Below are 24,997 nucleotides of genomic sequence, written 5' to 3'. Positions count from 1 at the left end.
TGCACACAAAGGCACAAATAAAATAGGGAGATGTGAGGCAGAGTCTTCTGCAGTTGGTGACATAGTCCAGCTTCCAGCCTCCTCCCTCCAAAGGAAGGGAACAGAAAGAGCTGTGGGTGGACTAAGAAGGTGGCTGATGGTGAATATGACAGTGAGAGCCAACTCCAGGTTCTAGGCTCTCCTTCCCTTCATAGGGGGAAGGCATAAAAAATTGCAGGTGGAGTCAGGTCAAATGGCTGATGGCAAAGATGCCAGCCTACAGAAGTGGCCCATCTATGGACCTGCACAGTCTTGAGCACATGTTTTGCAAAGCTGATTGCATTTCAAACTGCAGCAGTATTGCAAAGAGCTCCAGGAACTCAGCCCGGGCAGCAATTGTGCCTGGCAACCCCCTTACAGGCTCAGTCCTCAGAATGGATGTTACCGTGTCAAACTAACAGACAAACTGACCCACTTCTGCAAAACATTTTGATGAGTCTCAGATGCATCTGGGGAGGGAGATGAGCCTGGCTTCACTCAGCGCGGCTGTGGGAACAGGTGAGTCTTCAGCAGCTGGCAATCATAGCGTTAACAACCCACAGGGCCAGACTCATCACAGCTGCCCTGGGTGAATCAGATGTCAGCAGCAGGCCACCCAGAGCTGAAATCCTGAGACATGAGACAATGAATGACAAATGGCAGAAAATATTCAAATGAATAACTGATCATGAATTGTAATTGTAAACTCTGCCAAGAGTTGGGGAAACTGCTTGCTTTGGCCCTCCTAAAGGTGTGGAATCTCAGTCATGTTCCTCACCTGGCTGATCCTACCAGCATCTCTTAAACCCACAGGTGAGCAGGGCTTTGTTAGTACAGGCCCTATGGCATAACAGACTACCTCCCTTCACATCTCCACCTCTGAATCTTCCTCCTCCTCATCTTTAACATCCCAAAGTAAATCTTTGGGAGCTTAATTCTTCTGATGCCTTTAAAAACTTTTCCATTGGTTCTGTGTATTCTCTCTCTCTCTCTCTTTCTCTCTCAGTTAATTTTTACATAATGATTTTTATTAGAAAATTAAACAACAGCATACAGATTGCTTATCACGAGAAAGCTAATCAGAAAAAAGTCTACCAGAGTACAGATGGTAAAACAATGTTTTCTGTTATTCCATTTTTGGAAGCTTCTCTCGTACATTAAAAATATAACATCTGCAAAAAACAGTTAGCACCAGGAAATACAACAGGTAATGTACATCAATTATTCCCAAACTGTGAGTTGGGACCCACAGTTTTGAAATCATTCCAGTGGAAATTAGAACCTGGGCCTCCTGCTTGCACAGCTTGTGTCCTGCCAATGATCTATGGCAGAGGTGTGCAAACTCTTTGGCAGGAGGGCCACATCATCTCTCTGACACTGTGTTGGGGGCCAGGAAAAAAGAATTAATTTACATTTCAAATTTAAATAAATTTACATTCAAAAACATGTAAAAAATTTAAAAAACGTGTAAATGTAAATCTGAATGTAAACATGTAAATGTAAATGTAAAAAACATATTTAAAAAACATGTAAAAAACATGTAAATGTAAATTTACATTCAAAAACATGTAAAAAAAATTTACATGAAAAAACTCCACAGTCAGGGAATTAGAGGACAGGTCCTCTCATGGATTGAGAACTGGTTGGAGGCCAGGAAGCAGAGAGTGGGTGTCAATGGGCAATTTTCACAATGGAGAGAGGTGAAAAGCAGTGTGCCCCAAGGATCTGTCCTGGGACTGGTGCTTTTCAACCTCTTCATAAATGACCAGGAGACAGGGGTGAGCAGTGAAGTGGCTAAGTTTGCAGACGACACCAAACTTTTCCGAGTGGTAAAGACCAGAAGTGATTGTGAGGAGCTCCAGAAGGATCTCTCCAGACTGGCAGAATGGGCAGCAAAATGGCAGATGCGCTGCAATGTCAGTAAGTGTAAAGTCATGCACATTGGGGCAAAAAATCAAAACTTTAGATATAGGCTGATGGGTTCTGAGCTGTCTGTGACAGATCAGGAGAGACATCTTGGGGTGGTGGTGGACAGGTCGATGAAAGTGTCGACCCAATGTGCGGCGGCAGTGAAGAAGGCCAATTCTATGCTTGGGATCATTAGGAAGGGTATTGAGAACAAAACGGCTAGTATTATAATGCTGTTGTACAAATCGATGGTAAGGCCACACCTGGAGTATTGTGTCCAGTTCTGGTCGCCACATCTCAAAAAAGACATAGTGGAAATGGAAAAGGTGCAAAAGAGAGCGACTAAGATGATTACGGGGCTGGGGCACCTTCCTTATGAGGAAAGGCTACGGCGTTTGGGCCTCTTCAGCCTAGAAAAGAGACGCCTGAGGGGGGACATGATTGAGACATACAAAATTATGCAGGGGATGGACAGAGTGGATAGGGAGATGCTCTTTACACTCTCACATAATACCAGAACCAGGGGACATCCACTAAAATTGAGTGTTGGGTGGGTTAGGACAGACAAAAGAAAATATTTCTTTACTCAGCATGTGGTCGGTCTGTGGAACTCCTTGCCACAGGATGTGGTGCTGGCTTCTAACCTAGACGCCTTTAAAAGGGGATTGGACAAGTTTCTGGAGGAAAAATCCATTATGGGGTACAAGCCATGATGTGTATGTGCAACCTCCTCATTTTAGAAATGGGTTATGTCAGAATGCCAGATGCAAGGGAGGGCACCAGGATGAGGTCTCTTGTTATCTGGTGTGCTCCCTAGGGCATTTGGTGGGCCGCTGTGAGATACAGGAAGCTGGACTAGATGGGCCTATGGCCTGATCCAGTGGGGCTGTTCTTATGTTCTTATGTTCTTACATAAATTAATATATTAGAGCTGGAACTTATATGAAAGAATGAAGGTCTTGCAATAACTCAAGGCTTATAAAAGGCCTTGCACAAAGCATGGCCAGCCTTTCCTTTACTGCCCCTGCTGCATCACAGATGTGAAACAACAAGCAGTGGAGGGAGCCTTTGTCCCACAGCTCACAGGAGAGGTCTAAGAGTTCACTGTCAGGCTGAGACCAGTTGCGTGGGGCCAGTGCGGGCTCCAGCAAAACGCCGGAGGGCCAGAGGCTCGTTGGAGACTGGGGGCTCCCAGGATTGGGAGTCCTCGAGGGCTGCAAGTGGCCCCAGGGTACCCCTGATCTATGGCATTCCTGATAAACTGAATGAATGAAACTGACCTCTGCCAAGTCAGGTCTTTGACCCATATAGCCCAGTATTGTCTTCACTGATGGGTAGCAATGCTTCAAGGTCTCAGACATGTGTACTACCACAGAGCAACAGCTCCCCCTCTCCAAAGTGTCCTTGCTGCAGACAAATAATAATTAACAAAAATACTTAATAATAATTAATGATGAATCAATAATACTTAAAGATGTGATAATTGAATTCACACATTGCACAACAACCAAAGGAAGGAAGTCTGCCAGTGGCAGTGCAGGAAACAATGAATTTTAACTGTTTTATGTTAAAACAGTTTTATTTTAACTGTATTTATGGAAATGACAAATACAGGAGTGATATTCGGGCATATTGACCGTTATCTTCTTCATAATTTATCTGTCATTGCTTTGGGCTTTAGTAACAAACCAACCCTTACCTGAAACTCTGAAGAACTACTGCCAAATGGAGCAGGTAGTTCTGGGCCAGATGGACCAATGGGCGGACTTGGGAGATGGCAGATTCATGCCATCCACATCCACAGATCAGAGGTAAAGCTGTGCCCCAAAGAACTTACAGTTTAACTTGTTGACGGAACAACAGCAGGGCAGAAAGGCAGGCAGAACACTTATCAATCCATAAGATAAAATATGAACCAACCCCATTTTCCTTATTGATGACAGGACAGCACCTAAACAACCCATTAAATGACCAAGAAGAATTAAGCTTAGGATTTAGAATGGTATAACTGTCTGATCTTTAAACTGGACCCCACTGCTAAAAGCCCCCCTCCTCAATATATCAGGCTGTCATCTACTGATTCAGATAACTGTTCTGACTAGTTCAGTATTGTCTGCCAGGATTGGCAGTCTTACCTGATCAGGTCTTTCCAAGCCTTGCTGGAGATACTCAGGACTGAGTTTGAAACCTGCATATTCAGGACCTGAGTTTGAAAACTGCCACAGGGCTACAGTCACAACCTCCCTCTGATTGTAGGAGGGGTTGTCTGTGGAGCACAGCAACCAGAGATTTGGAAACTGTTAAAATCAAAGATTTAGATTTTGAAATCTAAGGACATCCATCTTGAGTCATCCCCCACCCCATTCTATCCCTTGCTCTCCCCCATCCCACATTTGTACAATCAGAATAATACCCCTGCCCCGCCCCGCCTTCTAGTAGTCAGTCAGGCACTCCGGAAGTGTAGTCTAGTGGTTAAAGGAATCCTGGGTATCCAGTTCTATTTTTGGCCCCACTGCTGACTGATGCTTTCAGGAATAACTTCCTTCTTCCAGACTGTGTTTTCTAATCCTGTGAAATTGAGATAATGATAATCATTATAAGGACGGTGATCATGACCTCTCCAGTCATCTGAAGGCTTAAAAACAAAGCATGGCAAAGAAAGAGGGATGGGCAGCATATAAAGGTGCTTTAGGGGAGGAGTCAGTGACCCAGAGGATTGAGCAGAAGGGTTGGGAGTAAATTCAGGGCTGGAGTCATGAATTCCCCCCATGGAATATTATCTAGACTGCTTCCCTGAATTTTCAGCTTTCATTCGGAAGCAACAAGTAAGTTTCTAGTCCTTCATCAGGAAAGATGTGAAAGCAGTATTTTAAGCAGTTGCTCCATGCAAGGCAATCGGCTGCCACCTGCCTCGGTCTGTCCCAATGCACTTGGGGATGATCAACTCTTTTAGTTAATGTTTATGAAATTAAATGTATTTTATCGGTCTTTAATACACACTTACACAGTTATAGGTGGGTATCCATAGGCTTCCTCATCACAACATTTCTGGATATGTGCCAAGGGAAAATCTGTAAAAATATAAGACAACTTTATTGTGTCTATTATTGGGCTATTATTCTAACCCAACATTCCTGTTTCCAGTATTGGCCAGTCTTGTGGTCCCCATCCCCAGCAGGGAAACTCACAGGAAGAAGGAGCGGCCCCTTGCCTGTCCCCTGCATTTGATGATAGGAAGGTTCTACTTTTCTGGTCATGACAGCCAGCAGAGTGTGGAAAGAGAAGGTGGATCCCAGCCACTGGCCAGAGGACCAACACCTTCTGTAAGGTCAGCTTGTCCATGACACTGACTGGTAGCATGCAAGGTGAGGGGCAGCATTTGGCATGTTGACTTAGGCACTGGGAGGTCTTACCGCTTCCCTTTTTTCTGTAGGATGGGGCTGCAGTTCAATGACAGAGCCCAAACGCTGTATGCAAAAGGGCCCAAGTTCAAGCCCTGGCAGCATCTCCAGGTAGAGCTGGGGAAGACCCTTGTATTAAACCCCAGAGACCTGCTGCCAGTCAGTGCAGTCAGCAGTGAGCTACATGGATCGGTAGTATGACTATTGATCCACATGGCAGTTCCATTAAAAAAATTTGTCTAACGTCAGTTGCTCTCTGCCACAGAACACAATGCATCCTCTCGCTCTCTCCATGTACCCTGCAACATGTTCCTGAGGAACACTCCCTTTCCCCACAATAAGAGAGGAAGAACAGACTTTCAAAATCCACCTGGTACTCCACTTTCACTTCCGTTAACTCCAGAAGCAACAAAGGAACAGCCTGTATATTCCTCATGGTTTTGTCCTTTTGGTCTAGTCCTGTCACAGGGAGAAGTGGAAGACAGAAACAGGAAGCAGGCAGGAAGGTGAAAGCCTTGTTTAGCTAGCTACAGATTTGGCCTATGGGACATCAGCAGCAGACCACCTGTTGGTGACATGATTTTTTAAAAAAATTGTACAGCTACTTCCTTCCTCCAGGGCTGCCCATCCATGAGGCCAATTGAGCCAGTTGCCTCAGGCAGCAAGAGGGAGACATCTGCCCTCTTCCATCCATCCACTCACCCCTACTGTTCCTCCTCCTCCTCTCTGGATTAGAATGGGGGGGGGGGGTAAAGCAGAAGAGGAAGTATGGAGAAGAGGAGACTGGTGGGCTACAGTATCTCTTTGTATCAAACTTTTTGGCAGGAGGGCTACATCATCTCTCTGACACTGTGTTGGGTGCAGGGGGAAAAAATCATTAATTTCCATTTAAAATTTAAATTTACATAAATGAATTCTTTAGAGACGGAACTTATACGAATGAATTACTTTTACTGAGCTTATTTATAATGCACATGAGAACTGTAATACAGGCATGCTTTGATAAAAAACACATGAGAACTATGGACTTTGTAATTCAAAGTGAATGGTGGAGCTGTTGTCTCGATCTCGCGCAGGGAGGGGGGGACATGACGACTCCTGACCATACACCTCCTGCCCAGGAAAAAATACAAAACACATGGAGACATAAACTGTTCAGAGGTAATGAGGCACATGGAACAATCAGGGATGTGCTTTCACCAAACATTAAGACCAAGCCAGAAAAGGTGGGGGGGGGGGGGGTAAAAAAAGACCTTCAGGTCTCGAGATACCACAAGGCCTATAAAAGACCTTGCGCAAAGCAAGGCCGGGCTTTCCTTCACTACATCTGCTGCTTCACAGATGTGAAACAGCATGCAGTGGAGAAAGCCCTTGACCCGCAGCTCGCATAAGAGGTTGAACAGTCTAAGTCCTTGCACTGAGAGCAGTTGCATCGGGCCAGCACAGGCTCCAGCAAGGCCAGAGACTCAATGGAGACTGGGGCTCCCCGTGGGTTGGATTGGGTGTCCCCGAGGGCCACAAATGGCCCCCGGGCCAGGGGTTGGGCACCCCTGCGCTAGCCCACCACTTTCCCCTTCTCTGTACTTCCTTCTCCTCTCCATTTCCCTTCTTCCTTTTCCAAATTGTAAAGTGAAAATGGCAGAGGCTGGCACATCAGTGGGTAAGGGAGGGCACATCTGGCATGTCCCCTGGGGTGGCAGGAAATCTTGGCCCAACCTTGCCTTTCTCATTCTCTATCCATTGTATCAATCTCTCCTTGTACCCCCTCCCCTCCCTGCCACTTCCTTTTTCTTTGCTTTAGAGCAGACTAATTCTCTCATAAAATTTGCTTTATGGAAAATAAGACAGACAGAGTTTGTCTGACTGTGTGGCTTGTTGTAGGGGAGGGTGGGTAATTTGCTTTTTCTAAAATGCTTTAGCATTTATGAAAATCATGGCCTCCAATTTGGAAATCCCTCTCCCTCTAAACCCAGATACATTGTGGCTGGCTGTGGTTCCTTGGCAGTAAGGCAAAGGCATTCTGTGTATGCTCAGAAATACTCCTTTCTCCTTTCTTTCACAAACACTATGGCTAAACAACTGTTATGCTGGAAACTACAACCTTAACCTTCCAAGCCCTACACCGTAAGTAACCCATGTCTCTGAAATGATGTGTCATAAGCTGGGGTTCTGTTTTTAGATGTGCATTTATCAAGATCTGATTTCTCGGTTCACTTCTTCATTGAGTTCATCTAGGAGTTGTACTTCTTTCCTTTGATCTCAAATATAGACTGTTCTTCTCCAATCCTGCCCTGCATTAAGAGGGGGGAAAATAGAAAGAAAAACCAGAAAAACACCAGCTCCAGGCGTGCTGTGTGTTTGTGTGTGTGAGAGAGAGATTTCCCACCTCCTCAGGGCTGGGCGGACGCGGATAACTTTGCATTCTTGGTCCTAGTCCAACTGGGACAGTGGGCAAGCCCTGGCACGGGATACATTCAGTATGAGCATGGCCATGTGTTCTGTGGGACAGTCATGGCGTGTCACTGCGGGCCACACCTATCGGGGGCAGAGCAACGCCCACCAGGACTTCTGACTCAAAGCCATCACATGAGGTTATTCACTGGGTGCTCATCTTGGATCCAGGAATCTTTCCATCCAGTTGCTTCAGGGACAGAACAGCCTTCAGGGAGGCTGGAGTATGTGTGCGTGTGCAACTCTCTTTCTGTGTGTGTGTGTGTCTGTCTCATATACACCCTTGTCTGCTGCCACACCATCCCCGCCAAGAGCCAGCAGAGGAGGATCTAAACACCTAAGAGTCCCTGCCCTGGCCACTTCTTGCCACCCCCGAACTCTGCTGAAAAGCAAACAAACTAGGACAGGGCGGCATTTAGATATTGGCATGACTTCCAAAGTGCGTAGGTCGAAAAGCAAAAAGGATGATGAAGCTTTGTGAGACTGAGACGTTGTGAGGCTGAGAGGCCAACCTTGTTCTTTCCCCCACCCTCCACATTCTTGGGAGTTGGGAATCCAAATGGCTTCATGGCTCATCTCTTGCAAAGGCAACCAACCAGGGCTCAAATACAAGCTTGGTTTATGCAAAGCTGATGTTTTAAAAAAAAGTCACTGAATATTTATGTTCATGTTTTATGGTTGCTTTGTAAGGTATTGAATGAGGGGATATAGTTTGATCTAACAACTCAGCTCACACATTCCTTATTTTGGTTATCTAAACATATATTTGGGATGACAGGTTACAGTATCAAGTAAATGATAGATTTATCATTTACAGAGGTATTCAATATGCTGAGGTTTTCTAGTTTTATCTAGTATCTTAGCTCTGGAAAACTGTACTTTGCTTATCTTGTCCCATTTTCATTTTCAAATGAAATGTAGCAGCTCAGCTCATTCAAAGCTTATCTTAACTTTCTATGGAAAGAACATTGGCTGGATCTTACAAACCAGCTCACACAAGGTTCCTGCCTTGTTTACCTTGATTAACTCACAAATATCTGAATGACATCTGGTTTCTTGTAGAAATTCATTTGTTGCAATGCTTATCTTAGCTTTCAGATGGGACATGTTCTTCGCATTGACGCTGGGTCTTGATCTAGCTAGCAGTACAGGATCTGTACATATTTTATTTGCTGAATATGCAAATGAGCCAAGCTGTCTCAGTGACATCTGGCTTGCTTCACCAACTCTTATTTATTTATTTATTTATTTATTTATTTATTTATTTATTTATTTATTTATTTATTGATTGATTGATTGATTGATTGATTGATTGATTGATTGATTGATTGATTGATTGATTGATTGATTGATTGATTGATTGATTGATTGATTGCCTTTCCCATAAAGGCAGTTTACATCAGCAGATTGAAAATAAACCCAATTTTTCAATGTGATTTTACAAGCATTTTTTCATGAGAGAACCTCAAAGAGCACTCCATTTCTCCAGCTGTTTCCCTTCATAGTGCAGCCCTCATCCTGGCCACCAGCTTCTTGCGCTTTCCAAGCCCTCATAGGCAGCTCTTGTATCTTGCAAAATCACAATCAGTACGAACCATCATGGCACTCAGAAGTAAAGCTTCTGTTTACCCCAGGGGTGTCCAAACGTTTTGGCAGGAGGGCCACTTTATCTCTCTGGCACTGTGTCAGGGGGCCAGGAAAAGAAAAGGATCTATTTACATTTCAAATTTGAATAAATTTACATAAATTTACAGACATTAATATACTAGAGGTGGAACTTACATGAATGAATGAAGGTCTTGTAATAGCTTAAGACTTATAAAAGGCCTTGCACAAAGCAAGGCTGGCCTTTCCTTTGCTGCCACTGCTGCATCACAGACGTGAAACAGCGAGCAGTGGATGGAGCCACCTTCCCACAACTCGTGTGAAAGGTTGAACAGTCACCCTCATGCTGAGAGCAGTTGCGTCAGGCCAGCATGGGCTCCAGCAAGTCTCCAGAGGGCCAGAGGCTCATTGGAGACTGGGGGCTCCCTGTAGGCCAGATTTGGAATCCTTGAGGGCCACAAGTGGTCCCCAAGCCGGGGTTTCGGCACCCCTGGTTTACCCTATTGAGATAGTTATTTGTGTAGTTGGTTGGGTGTGCTGAGATTATGGATGGGGGTTGGATGAGTGGGGGACTAACAACACTCAAGTCTTTGTCCTGAGGATTCCATGCCACTTTGGAAGTGCAGGAGAAGAGAAGCTGTGCCAGGAAAGAGAGTGATGCTGCCGCCAGGAGCATCTGCCATTCCTGGCAATCCTAGGCCAAACAGGCAAAGCTAAGCAGACAGACCCATCTGCTGGGAGTCTAGAAAGCCTGGCAAGCAGCACTGCTGGCTGTGGGTTTTGAAGCATGTTGGACGTTGGGTGAGATGAAACAGGAATCCAGCATTCTCAAGTTATGTTATCGAAACACTTTGGTCCATCACTTCTAGCTTCAGTTCCAGTATCCACTTGTCTCACAGATGAAAATAGGGCCAAGCTTGTATCATTTCAATGGTCACACTACAGCTCATTGCCTAAGAAAACCTCCCTTTTATTTTACACTGCTGAAGACTTTTCTCCTCCAGTTGCATTGTGCATTCATTTACCCTGCTCCAGCCTCTCCTTAAAAGCTATGTGAGCATTTTCCTTTGCATTAAAAATGTACTGTACTAGCACAGCATTATCCTGCAATGTCTATATTTCAAAATAGGCAAGAGCAGCTGCAGGGTGCAAAATGGCCAGTTATCCATTGCAATGGGGCCTTAATGTTCACATGCTTGCACTGAATGCATATGCATTAAGAGACAAGATGCACTAGAGAGGTATAAGATTAAGCTTACAAATCTCTGATGTCAATGCGCACACATGAGCACGGCTTGGCATGCTGTGCTTATGCATGTTCGTGTTCATGCATGTGCATTGATGTGCATGGACATTAAGCAACCAAGGGCACAATCCTAACCTCTTATGTCATTGCTTTCCAATGGGCCATGTGCTGCATCCTGCAGTTGGGTGTCACTCATGGAGGCCTCCTCAAAGTAATGGAATGTTTGTTCCCTTACCTTGGAGCTGCATTGCCCTTATACCAGTGCTGATATAAGGGGTTAGGACTGTACCCTAAGGGTGCAATCCTAACCAATATTCCAGCACTGACCTAGCCGCAATGCAGCCCCAAGGTAAGGAAGCAAACATGCCCTAGAGGCTTCCATGACTGCCCCCTAACTGCAGGATGCAGTGCATGCCACATCGGCACAGCTATGTCAGTGCTGAAAAGTTGATTAGGATTGTGCCCAAAATCCATTAGAGATGAAACTGCAATGTCTCCAATGCACATCAATTCACATGCTTGACCAGTGAATAGTGTCTTCATGTTATGCATACATGTATATTAAGACACAAGAGACATCATAGAGAAATAAATCTTATAAATAAGAGAAATATTTGATGTCTCCAATGCATGTGTGTAAATGTGGCTCTTGTACACCACCATAACCTCAGCTAAAAATGTAACTAATCATAATTGTTAATTTGTTCTTGTATAGTTATAGTTATTCATGTGTTAACTCACATTCATGTGTTAACTCACATAAAGGAGTGATTTGGATACATGATCCAAATTCTGTATTTTCCAGTGGCCCAGTTCCCACATTGTCCTGTCCAGTCATTCAACATGACACGTACATGGGTACAGACACCAATGCACATGGTTGAACATGTGAATAACTGTACTTGTGTAGAGACTGATGAACATGAGTACACTCCACATATGTTGCATGTGCATCAAATGTAATGTGTGGGTTGGTTTTGGCAAAGATGGGGGCCCCATTGCACTACTGGGGAGAGATGGAAGTCTATATTTAGCTCAACACCAAGGCATAGCTTAGGCCCAAATTTCACCCTGAAATTTCCCTGGGCTGTATGTGTGTGTGAGATTCAATTTGGGTCATCAACTTTCTCCTTTCTCCAAAAGATAGTACTGTATAAGTATCCCTGATGTGACCCAGGATAAGGATGCCACCACCCCCACCCAACTTAGGAGCCTGAGAGCCAAATCTTATCCAACTTTCCAGTGCTGATGCCGTTGCAATGCAGCTGCAATTCTGTTACCTTCAGGAGGACTGTGACTGCACTCCCACCCCAAAATGCAGCACATGCCCTGTTGGCATGGCTGCATCAGCCCTAGAAAGTGAGAGTTGAAATTAAGATTTGCAACTCAGAAAGGCAAATTCCTCCCAACTCAAGGATGCTGTGGTTCACTTGAAGGTTTGAATCCTGTCTTGGGAAGGAAAAGAAATAGACCTAGTGTGGACATGGTGATACCAACTCCCAATTAGTCCTTGGTTTTTATGAGCAATTTTATGACACCCCAGTGGTGTCAAAGGTGAGATGCAAACTAGAGGCAGAACTAGGTGGAAGAAGGAATTTTAACTCTTGTAGTTTCTCACTCCTGTACGACAAATGCAACTCTCCACAACTACATAAGGCACAACTACATGAGGCACATGAGGCACCTGGAGTATTGCGTCCAGTTCTGGTCGCCGCATCTCAAAAAAGACATAGTGGAAATGGAAAAGGTGCAAAAGAGAGCGACTAAGATGATTATGGGGCTGCGGCACCTTCCTTATGAGGAAAGGCTACGGCGTTTGGGCCTCTTCAGCCTAGAAAAGAGACGCCTGAGGGAGGACGTGATTGAGACATACAAAATTATGCAGGGAATGGACAGAGTGGATAGGGAGATGCTCTTTACACTCTCACATAATACCAGAACCAGGGGACATCCACTAAAATTGAGTGTTGGGCGGGTTAGGACAGACAAAAGAAAATATTTCTTTACTCAGCGTGTGGTCTGTCTGTGGAACTCCTTGCCACAGGATGTGGTGCTGGCGTCTAGCCTAGACGCCTTTAAAAGGGGATTGGACGAGTTTCTGGAGGAAAAATCCATTATGGGGTACAAGCCATGATGTGTATGCGCAACCTCCTGATTTTAGAAATGGGTTAAGTCAGAATGCCAGATGTAGGGGAGGGCACCAGGATGAGGTCTCTTGTTATCTGGTGTGCTCCCTGGGGCATTTGGTGGGCCGCTGTGAGATACAGGAAGCTGGACTTGATGGGCCTATGGCCTGATCCAGTGGGGCTGTTCTTATGTTCTTATGAGGCCCTGGTGCTTTGTCAGGGTCCTGATGGTTTCCATCTCACCTGTGGACCTCTACAGTGCTAAGCCTGTTGCTCTAAGCTGCATGTGGGAGAAGCCCAGCCCAGCCCAGGAAGAGCTGGAGGCATGCTGGAGGTCAGGGTGCTGAAGGGTGTTCTGACAAAGCAGCGTGAGTTAGAAGTTCCATGCTGGAGGTGCTTCTACCTGGGATTGAGAGAATTAAGAGGTGTGTGGGAGAGCCTAGGCCAGGAATAGCTAGGGATACCACAGGTCAAGATTGAGACTGGGGTATTAGCAGGTCCTGTGTGGGAGACCAAGAGGCGAGCAATGAGATGGAAAGCATCCACTCCAGCAGTGGTCCTTGTCTCCTGGTATTTTGGTCCCCATCTCTAGTCAATCACTGCTCCAGTTTTGCTTGGGGGAAGGTTTTTAAATATGCCAAGCCTTGCAGAACCACAGGTTTTCACACTGCAGCCCTCTCCTCTGGGTATCTAGGAGTTAAGTTAGGAAGCAGGGGGAGGCATCTGACATCTACTTGATATCTACTGTGCACTTTACAGTTTATGTGCATGAACACTAAGGCACCATGCACTGCTGCAGCTTTTCAAGCTTTTCAGCTTTAAAAAAAACGTTTGATAACATACAAAGGTCAATTCTGCTTTTTAGGACACCTTTAATCAGAAGAACAAGCAGTCCAATACCCTCCAACTGCCCCTATTTACTGAGGATAGCCCAAGTTTTCTGGAAGCCATCCCTGGTAAATGCAGAGTTCTTGCTTTTGGAAGATGTATATTGCAATTTTGTTAGCATGTGTTGCCAGATATAAGAGAACGGTCTGTTGTGGAAAAGTGAGGGTGGAAAAGCACTCTGCACATGATCAGAGGCATTCTTATGTCATGACTTTGGGGTGAGGAAGGTAGTGTAAAATTATCCAGGGCTCAGCTCCCTCCCCAGACCTTCAGAGCATACACCTTCAAGCAGGAAATGAACACGTCTTGAAATATGGGGGACACAAATCCCCTCTTAGGCAATGATCCTTATTATAGAAGAAGGAGTGTTTGATGAGGAGCACCTGATTTTCACTTGGAAAATACTGGAGTGGCTGTTAACAGTTCAAGGCAATGTTTTGCATTGCTTGAGTGACCACAGACACCTGACTATGGCCTTTCAGTGCTGAGTTTAAGGCCTTTCTGGCCACGGAGGGACATTCAACCTGTTTTCCCAGCATTCAGGTTGCAACAGTGCGGAAAAGCTTTGCTAGTTAAATCTGTGCCTGTTTCTAAAAGCATAGGATCCCTATCTGGGAAACAAATGGCAGCCACGCTTGACTGCGTAGCCTGACTTGACTTGAATGTTTAGAAGGTGACTCAGTGCTGTGATGGGGGTGTGCAAGGAGAAGGGCCAAATCAGCTTGTCTTACTGCAATGCTCTCTCTCATACACACACAATCTAGCCGTGTGACGTACACGCAATTCCCTCCCGTAAGCTGCCTCTTTCCTGGCAACGCCACAAACACACAGAGGAAGAGATAAATATATCCACCAAACCTTGCTGTGGCCTTCATCTACGTCATGTGCCAGGCACAGGAACAGAGACTGTTCAGGTAATAGCCGGGGGCGGGAGGGGGCTGATTGCCCCTAGGGCCACCAGCCAACCAAAGAATGTTACCATGTCTAATTATCTCTGAGCCAATTAAATAATTATTTAACATATTAAATCAACACAAATCTACAAAGCTGCTGTATGCTGAGTCCAGCAATTCCCTGCTCTGGTAGGGAGCAGCTCTTTTGAGTGTTGATTCCAGGACTTTTTCCCCGTAGAACCTAAATTTCTGGCTCAATCCCCAGCAAAAAGAACTAGTGAAAACCTTTAATTGGTAGAGACCAGTTCCAGATGTTCAACCAGCACAGATTTATCCTCCCTTGCAGTAATGCTTGTAACCCTTTCACATTTTACTTTACCTTTCTCACCCCAAAGCCATGACATAAGAATGCTTCTGATCATGTGCAGAGTGCTTTTCCACCCTCACTGTGTAACAACAGACCATTCTTTTATATCTGGTATTAGAAGGGGAAAGCTTCCAGGTCACAAGGCCTATGTTCCAAAAGAACATGAGCTATCATACATCCCAATTGTGTTTATGGATCAGGGACACTTTTTCTGATCGCTGCTCCTGGTAAATTGCTGATCCTGTTTTTTAACAAATGTTTGCCTTTTGGAAATGACCACTTAGAGCAGCGTTGGCAGTACAGCATTGCCATTCTTCAGGGTTCAGCCCACTCATACAGCATCTGCTTCACATGCAAAAGGTCCCAGGTCCAACCCCTGGCATCTCAAAGGAGAGTAGGAAAAGACCCTTCTTTATCTGAAACCCCGGAGAGTCACTGCTACTGAATGCACTCAGTACAGTAGTGAGCCAGCAGGAGCAATGCACTGAGACGGTATAGTACAATGTATTATTTACCGTTTCTAGAAACCACATCACTGAGTGGAGAACAAGTGCATGTTTTCTCTACTGCACATGTGTATCAGTGCATGTGCATGAACACGAAGGTGCTATGCAATGTGTGGCCTGTTGCTTCACATCCTGAAGCTGCAGAGGTCTGTTCTGAACTCTTGATACCATATAGATAGAAAGCTAATTGTAGTGTTTCTTTGAAACAATAGCTACACACTCTTCTCAGCTTTTAGATCAGGAAAGGACAAGCTGTTGCCAGGTATATTAACATGCACATAGCAGACACAGTACTGCCTTCAGCAATGTGTGATAGTGTGGCAGGGGGAGCACAATCCTTGCTATGAAAATTGGGGGTATTACATACTTGGCAAATGTTGGAGAACATGTGACTGCATTTTCCAAAGGCTTTCTCCCCAAAAGTACAACCTAAGCTTCTCTGTGGTTATTTTGCATCACTGAAGGAAGTGTGAGACAAATCAGGGGAAAGGCCCATCCTCAAGAGTTTGTCTTTCATTCCTTGTTATGGTAACACACTGGGAGCAAAACAGGGTTAGCAAAAAATAAAGGTGGGTGTCACACCAATTCACCTTGGCCTTCTCAGATTAATCAGCTAAGGTTTCAGCCCTAGTTGTCCTCTTTTGCTGACAGGGCTCTTGTGCAAGATGGGCAGACATTCTGCAGAGGAAGCTTTGGTGAAGGAAAATGTGTTGCCCCATTGAAATTCTGCTGTTAAAGGCATAGGGCTCCAACTTGAAAGAAAATTGTCACCTATAGGGTGTGTGTTATTGAGTGAATGAGGAGGGAATGTCAGATCCTTTGCAAAAATAATTTGCAAAAATTCTGTCTCTTTTTGGGCCAGTTGACATGCAAATATCTTTCCATCAGACAGCTTTATGGCTCCATATTCCCGATCCCTTAACTTCCCAGTATCCTTTCACTGCTGCCTCAGAAAATCAAATGGCACCAAGGCTTGCCTATGCTTGATCACAGATAACAGTTTCTCTTCTATGTGGAGAGTGTATTTGGCTCCAAGGCTGAGTAATACCAACAGATTCCCAGATACCTGTAACTAAAATGAATGCATATTCTTCCACTGTTTACCCTCTGACTCTGTTTCCCTTCCTTCCTGTTGTCTCCCCTGTATCAAATTATAGAATATAAGGCCCTTGGAGCAGGGATCTGTGCTCTTGTGCTGAAATGAAGGTATATTCTTTCCATTCTACTCTTCCTTCTGCTTCCTATATTGTCTCCCCCATGGGTTAAATTTAAATTTTAAGCTCCTTCAAAAAAGAGCCTGCCCTCCTTTGCTTTGTAAAATGCCATGCATATAGATGGTTGAATTATCATCATATGTTTCAGACAGGAAGGTATCAGGCTGAGCCACAAGGACTAAACTGCACAGCACTTCTGTAGACTCAGAGATTTCCCAGCTCTCTCCCACCTCCACCCCTACCAGTCAGGCCACACTCCTCTCCTTCACCATCAGAATATCTTCTGCCCAGTTCTAGTGGTTCAGGGATTCAACCCACAAAACACAGCTTCCTTTTTAGTTCCTGTTTGGTTCATCCAGCTACGTGGATAGGGCATTGAAACACCAATCAGGCATTGCAAACCAGGTTCAAAGACCTTTATCAGCTGGCTGAGGCAAACAGTCACTAGGTGAAGCTTTTCTGTGTTGGAAAACTGCACTGGATTATTTTCTGCCTACCATGCAGCCATAAATGCTACAAACAGTTTTCAAAATGAGGGTTGGAGATCAATTGTGTCTGAAAGTCTTGCAAGACTGAAGCGCTTTGTCCTCCTGAATCCCAGAAGCATAGAAGCCAACGGGATTCCCTGAGAAGGGCACTCTTTGCATGCACAGAGGCTCTTTCCAGATTCTATTTGATATACAGCTATTTCATCAGGGATGGAATTCCTTGGTTCAGCTTCATCTGCTGAACAATTCAACACTGCAGACTTTTCAAAATATACAATTTTGGAGGGTGCATGGAAAGGAGACTGCCATATGGAATCACTGCCTCTGTAGAAACAGATCCTTATTCATATGGCTTCTCAAAATTCTGTAGCATCTTAATCTTGGAGTAACAGGAAAAATGGGCCCTCCCGTATGATGCATGTGGGGCATCACGGGAGGGTGAGTGGCATCAGTGACAGGTAGGACATGTTAGGGGGGATGATCTGAACAATGATTTGGAACGGGAACACATCACAGCTGGGTCAGAGACCATACTGGAAGCTGTTACTCATGGCTGGGCATATGAGTGATCTGTTATGCTTCCTTTACACTCATGGCTTTTCGTGGCAGTGACAAGAAAAGGGCATCTGGCCCCCTTTTCCTTTGGCTGTGCCCATTTCTCATCAATTCCCACCCCTCAGCAACCAAGCACCTTTCTCAAAAGAAACACATAACAGAGTTCTTTAGCATGCACAGAGTGCTTTTCCCTTGCAACTTTGTGACTGCAGTCTGTTAAAATAAAGGGCAGGCCTGGGCCCTAATGACTCTCCAGTGAACCTGCTCCCATTCTTTGAAAGTCCAAAATCACAGTTCCCCAAAACGCCTCACAAAGGGCCTCAGGACTGGAAGAGCCCTGTGTTGTTAGGAGGAAGGGCTTCAGCAAAAATCTCATGCAGGGTCTAGAGCAGTGGTTCCCAAACTGTGAGCCATGGCTCCCCAGGGAGCAGCGGAAACCAGCTGGAGAGCCGCAGAATCCTTGTGAAAACCCCACCACCTTAGTGTATAGGATTATAGTCCTAATGGGGAGTTGCAGCCAATGGCCCAGTAAGTCAAGGGAGCCACCAGTCAAAGAAGTTTGGGAACCACTAGGAAGTGGCAGGATACTGTGCGAGAAAGCGGTGTTCTTTGCAGGAAGATGGTGGTGGGGAGCCTGGCACAGGGCCTTGGGACAGGAGCAGCAGCATACTACTGGTGGGCAGGGTTGGAGAAGAGCCTCAGGCCACAGTCCTATACACCAGTGTTTCTCAAACTGTGAGTCAGGACCCACTAGGTGGGTTGTGAGCCAATTTTAGTTGGGTCCCCATTCACTGCACAGGGCCTAGGAACAGGAGCAGCAGCATACTACTGGCAGACAGGGAGGAGAAGAGCCTCAGGCTACAATCCTATAGGCTCTTTCCTGGGAGTAAGCCCCACTGAACACAATGCAACTTACTTCCAAGTAGACATGCATAGGGCTGGGCTGTCAGGCCCTAGAGAGGGAGGAAAGTTGCAGGAAGAGTGGAGAAAAGCCTCCCACAGGGCCAGGGGAGGAGGAGAGATGTGGGGGTGGGGAAGCAGGAAGGGGGGCAGGGGGCGAGCAGACTAGTACCAGCGCAGGGCCCCGCAGAGAGAGCGGTGGGTCTCCGGAGAGGCGCGCAGGGGAAGAGAAGGAGCAGGAAAGGGCTGGCGAGAGGGCGCGGCGCTGGCAAGGAGGGGAGGGCGGCGGGGCAGCGCACTCTGAACCCAGCAGCCACCCCCTTTGGCCGCGGGCGGGCGGGCGGGCGGGGCGCGCCTGCTCCTCTCCCAGGGCGAGTGCGCGCAGCGACGTTGCATCACCAGGCAAATCCCACTGCTGACTCCGCAGGGCTGCTCGCCTCCCGCGTCCGCGGCCCTCCTCCTCCTCTCCCCGCAAGCCCCACCCCGCGCAATGTGCTGCCTGCTGGTGTGCGCGCGGCCGGGATAAAACTTTGGAGCGCCTCCCCTGCGCTGAAAGAAGGGAGCAGGAAAGCAGAAGGAACCTACCGGCGCTGCCGAGCGGATCCTGGGCAGGAGGAGGCGCCAGCGCCTCTGGGGGCAGGGTCAGCAGGGACCACCCAGCCCACCGCTCCCCGGCACCGTCCCGCGGACCCGCCTGGACTTGGGGCTTGATCTTCACTCTCTCCGGGGCCTTTCTGCCCTCCGCGGATTTGCTGGCATCGGGGAGCTTCCGCTTCTCTCGCGAGGGATAGATACAGTTTTCTGCGGGGAAAGGCTCGTCGGGGTTCGCATCCTTTGCCGCCGAGGGCCTTCGGAGGAGTCGGTGAGTCGCGGCGCCTTCCCGGGTCTTCGCGAGCCGTCGGAGTCCGCGGGGCTTCCTCCGCCTAAGAGGCGACAGCCGTCCCTGGGGAAGGGAGGCGAGTCTCTGGAAGCCGCGCGCCTGCAGCCTCCCGAGGAGATGCCTGGAAAGTTTCCACGGGCTGGCTGCAGTCCTAGCCTACCTTCCTGGGAGTAAACTCCATTGACTCTAAGGGGACTTCCTTTGAGTAGACAGGCATAGGACTGGGCTCTCAGGCTGCAATCCTAGCCACACTTCCCCATTCACTATAGTGGGACTTGCTTCTGAGTAGGCATGCATCGGATTGGGCTGTGAGGCTACAATCCTATCCATACTTTCCTGGGGGTAAACTCCATTGAGTCTAAAGGGACTTACGTCTGAGTAGACAGGCGAAGGATTGTGCCCTGAGCCTACAATCCTATCCGCACTTTCCCCATTGACAAAAATGGGACTTGCTTCTGAGTAGACATACATAGGATTGGGCTCATTCTCCGGTACGCGCTCGGCTCTCGTGCTCAGATCCTATTCGGGGAGCTTCGCTGCTTTCCTCGGCTTCGTGCGTCCGTCGCGGGAGGAGGTTGGCGGGGGAGTCAGGGTGGATCAGTGGGGTGACGCGCGTCACACTGCCCGACTGGTTGCCACTGCCTGGGAAGCGATGGCTCCGTGCTCTGGGGTGCTTGGGCAACAGAACAGCCCGATCCCAGGCGTATCGTCCCGGCTGCCAGTCCCACTCAGTTCAGTGGGGCTTACTTCTGAGTAGGTGTGCTTTGGATGGAGGCCCGCAACAGCAAAAAGAAGGGTTACTGTCTGAGAGCCCAATCCTATGCGTGTTTACTCAGAAGTAAGTCCAATTAGAGTCAAGGGGGCTTACTCCCAGGAAAGTGTGGATAGGATTGCAGCCTGAGAGCCCAATCCTATGCCTGTCTACTCAGTAGTCCCATTAGAGTCAATGGGGCTTATTCCCAGGGAACTGTGGAGACGATTGTAGCCTAAAGTCAGAAATTGCATCCCTGGAGAAAAATGCCAAAGAGAAGGGAGAGAATCTGAGGGGGGGGGGGCAGATCCTGAAGGATCAGTGGGGGGGCGCTGGACGGGGGGGTGCGTGCGTGTGCGTGCGTTTGTGTGGAGAACCATTCAACAAAGACTCGCTTCTTCTACACGGATCCCAGGGCAGGGGTGGATCTCTTCTCCTCCCCCCCCCCCCCCGAGCCGGATCTTGGGTAATTTTGGCGAGGGACGCTTTGTGGCTGCTCAGCAAAGAGGCATCTTTTTGCTCTGGGGCTTGGAGGATTGGTGGAAGCCGAATCAGGGAGGGGTCCGGTGGGGGGGGCGCCACCCCTTTGTGCCTCAAGCACCTGCAGAGCGCCCTTCTCCGCAGCCTGTGGGGACTGGAGGAAGGAAGCCAGGAAAGCCCTTAATTGAAAAAGCCCTCTGATCTTTCTGTGCCTTTTGGTTGAGGAGGCTTTCTCTGGCTTGCTCTTAAATACATCCGCCAACCTCTTCCTCATATCTTGAGGACCAGACCTTAAAATAGAAGGGGTCATTTCTCAGCAGGCTGAAGGATGCGGACGCTGGGAGTCCTTATGCAGTGTTGCAAAGCTCAGGTAATCCCAAGCAGCGGAGGAGGGGGCAACACAGTGTACACAGAATACAGTGGGACCAATCCTATCCAACTTTCTGGCGCCAGTGCAGCCACAATGGAGCCCCCAGGGTAAGGGAACAAACATTTCCTTACCTTGAGGAGGCCTCCATGACTGGCCCCCTACCACAGGTTGCAGTGCATGCCCCATTGGCATGGCTGCATCAGTGCTAGAAAGTTGGATAGGGTTGGGCCAACAGTGTCTGTTTTCTAACTCAGGCTGAAAGCCTATTGAGGTTAAGCACACACAGGAGCTTTGTACTTGTACCTACACTTGTACTTTAGACATGTAGGTCCAAACACTTCTAATCTGCTTATGCAACATACAAGATTTTGAGAGAGACCCATTAATTTATGTACCCATTTATTTTACCCAAATTCCCCTTTGGGGGTCATTTCTACCTTTCCACTCATACTGAGCAAGGTATTCCTTCCACTTAGGCAAGGTCCATGTCCCCTCCCACCCCGCCTCCTCCATTCATTTGCTTTCCTGGTAGCTTGGAAGTGAGCCTCCAGCTGCTGCAATCTGCTTTGACCTCTACCCCTGTGTTTTCAATCTTCTTCTCCACCCCCCCCCCCCCAAATCATCAGATATGGAGCTACTTTGATCTAAACAACCCAAAAACACACACATCCTGTGCATGTTTTCTTGGAGGTAAGAAGCACTGAACTGAACAGAGCTTAGGCTCAAGGAAGCAAATACAGGGCAGCAGCCCTCATTCTCATAACTTTTCAGAGGGATCTAAATGTTAGGCCCTTCTGGCAAAAAAGAGACCAAGAGAGACTTGTGCTACCTTTAAAGACTAACAGTTTTGTTGTGGTTTTGGGTCTCAAAAAACTCACACAAATCCCAACACACACACACCTAAGAACAGCCCCACTGGATCAGGCCATAGGCCCATCTAGTCCAGCTTCCTGTATCTCACAGCGGCCCACCAAATGCCCCAAGGAGCACACCAGATAACAAGAGACCTGCATCCTGGTGCCCTCCCTTGCATCTGGCATTCTGACATAGCCCATTTCTAAAATCAGGAGGTTGCATATACACATCATGGCTTGTAACCCATAATGCAATGGTTCTCAAACTCTCTGGGAGTAAGTCTTTGCAGGGGCGGGGGGGGGGGCCGGAGGAGGCAGTGGGGGCGGGGAAGGAAGTGGCATGATCCCCAGGATCATGCTGCTGCCTTACCCCTGCCTCTAGGCTGCCCCCACCCCTTAAGGGGGCAGAGACCAGGGCCCTCAGGCTGGGGCATCGTGACGCCCCAGTTTGAATAGCACTGCCATAATGGATTTTTCCTCCAGAAACTTGTCCAATCCTCTTTTAAAGGCATCCAGGCCAGATGCCGTCACCACATCCTGCAGCAAGGAGTTCCACAGACCGACCACACGCTGAGTAAAGAAATATTTTCTTTTGTCTGTCCTAACCCTCCCAATACTCAAATTTTAGTGGATGTCCCCTGGTTCTGGTGTTATGCGAGAGTGTAAAGAGCATCTCTCTATCCCCCTACCTACCTACCTACCTTTCTGACCTGAAAATCCCTGCCTCTAGCCATGAATGTATGGGAACCGCCTTTGTTTACTCCATGGGGAGGGAAATGAACTCTGCATGGACTCAGAGGCACTTCAGTTGTTTTTTTTAAACCTTCTGGCATCAACAGGAGAGTTGGATGTCAAACTCTGGTGAGAGCAGACTCTGATTGTATCTTGTGATGGGAAAGATTTTGAGTGTCCTTTGCAGAAATCACAGGTTGCTTAAAAACAAATTGTGTGATCCCCTCTTTTCTGAGTTCAGTGAAACAGGATCCAGCTTGTGTACACTGGCCCTTTTCCACCTTGTTTGCTCTTAGTTGTTTTTTTCCCCATGGAACAAGTACCCCCTTGTGTTCCAGAGAAAGAGATTGGGGATTCCTTGCCTAATAATCTTCCAGAGGGAGAGACTGTAGGATGGATATGTGGGCAACCCTGTGCTTATAAGAATATGAAGAGGGAGGAACATTTGCATTACAGAATCTTCTCATGCGCCTTTGAAGGCACAGTGGGCGATCCAACAGATGTGTCATCATGCCATATACTAATGCCCTATACATTTTAGCGGAGGGTGAAAATTGGGGATCACAGGCCCCTGCAATCCCTTCAAATCATTCAGGCTTTCATTCCTCCCACCCCCCAATTGCTACAGTTTTTGTGGTGCCAGAGAGAGAAGGAATAAGATTGTTGATGACTTTTTGTTAAGATGGAGAGACATGCCACAATTTGAATTACAATTGCCATCCTGGGGGGCATCTTTCATTGTCATTGTTGTCCAGACTGCTGCTACCCGTTTGGGTCAAGAAAATGTGAGCAAAGCAGCCATGAAAGAAAAACTGTTCTCTTTTACTGCATGCAAGCTTTCAGATTGCACAGAGCTCTTTGTCAGGCATTTGAAGCACCAAGGATAGCAAACAGTTCAGAGGAACCTGGCAACTTGTTCACTCCCTTGCAAAGAGAATCAGGAGAAGTGGGTCGCTCGGGGCTTATAATGATCTGAGGTTCATACAACCATTACCCTGGACTCTGTTTTGCAATTCCAGGACAAAGGGGTATAACTAAGCCACTGTGGGCTATGTCTCTCTCCTCATGACCAATCCCCACACATCTGGGATTGCAGTGGATCTTTCTGGTGTGTGCTCAGTTCCTGGGAGCCCTTTGTGGAACATGAATCTTTTCACCTCCTGCCCTGCATTAGAACCTCTCTCACTGGAGTAATTTTAAAATGTCACAGTGAGTTAATTTCATAAGCCATTCCTCAGCAACTGAAAAAGGTACTTTTCACATGCACAACACTTTGTCAATGTATTTGACAATCAGAGCTGAATCCCTGATTGTGAAAACAGCTTAGTTTGGCTCTACCCCTCCCCCCCATTTCTGTCCCTTAGCAGCAGTCTGGTGCATGGAAGAATTTACTGGTGAAACTTTTCCTGGCCAGAAGATGGACGGTGGGACAAGCTTCACTTGCAAAATATCTCTGTGCCAGGCTGCTGTTAATGGCACAGGGGCAGGAAACATGGCAACCCTGTTTGTAAAAACTTGCTCCTTTAGAGATGTGAAATGAGAAGGCCTTTGCAGGAACAGTACAAACCTTGTTGGGTGCTTCCTGCAAGCTGGCACTGCTGTTGGTGTAGTGATTTGGTGACTTTTGAATGGCAATATGATTCCAGTTTCTCTTCCATGGTGGAGGATTTGTATAAAGGAACCAAGATCCCAGCAACTGAGAGCTGTTAAAGGGAGGTACTTTGTCAAATGAAAAACAGTCAAGTGGTATTGATTTATCTCCCCCCTTCTCCCACTGGTAGCATCCAAATTCCAAAAAGTTTTGCAATTCTTACCATGCTCAGAGAGCTAAGGCTTAAAGATTGTGATATCCCCAAACCATCCTGTCAGTTTTGATTCCACTCTTCCTATTCCTCCAGAACATTCAGCTGTCATTAAAAGTTTTTAGTTCCTGTTATTGTGGAAATACAAGGAAAAGTGCGCAGGCAAGGTTCTGCTCAATTGCTCTCTAAGAAACCATACAATTAACTTCAAACATTAAGTATATACAGTACGTGTATAATATGTACAGTAAAAACCTGTACAGTATTTATGTTCTGGCTGTTCAGCAAAAATTCTTTGTCACCCTTTATACTACTTCACAATGGAATTTCTGCCTATGCTCTTATGGCAGCTGAATGCAGATGTTTGCTCTCCAAAATCAGCATTGTATTCTCTACCCCAGCTTCACAGGCTGCTGTTGGTGCCAGGTTTGGAGATCTACATAACGCTTTAGTGGTGGCAAGTAAGCCAACACTGTACCTGCGGAGTATGGTTGTTTACTGACGTAGTTGTTCATGTAACATTGGGCATCTTGTAGACAAGCATGTTCCATGTGTGCTTGAG

At 46.9% G+C, this 24,997-nt stretch overlaps 1 protein-coding gene and 1 long non-coding RNA gene across 2 annotated transcripts in view; one reads left to right on the top strand and one right to left on the bottom strand.

Moving 5' to 3' along the window:
* Positions 1-4,371: 4,371 nt before the first annotated feature.
* On the bottom strand, positions 4,372-19,488 carry LOC136659078 (uncharacterized). Its single transcript, XR_010794821.1, has 3 exons — positions 19,152-19,488; positions 4,931-4,997; positions 4,372-4,494 (listed from the first exon to the last, which is right to left on the bottom strand). It is a non-coding gene; the product is annotated as an uncharacterized lncRNA (long non-coding RNA).
* Positions 19,069-24,997, top strand: part of MIDN (midnolin) — a 43,826-nt gene continuing 37,897 nt past the window's right edge. The window contains exon 1 of the mRNA XM_066636129.1: positions 19,069-19,428. The gene's annotated coding sequence lies outside the window, so the exon portion shown is untranslated. The remainder of the gene's footprint in view (positions 19,429-24,997) is intronic.

The sequence above is a fragment of the Tiliqua scincoides genome, chromosome 8 (assembly GCF_035046505.1).
Source record: "Tiliqua scincoides isolate rTilSci1 chromosome 8, rTilSci1.hap2, whole genome shotgun sequence".
NCBI classification, from domain to species: Eukaryota; Metazoa; Chordata; class Lepidosauria; order Squamata; family Scincidae; genus Tiliqua; species Tiliqua scincoides.
Note: the sequence above shows the minus strand (reverse complement) of the source record. Positions and strands in the feature narration are given on the sequence as shown.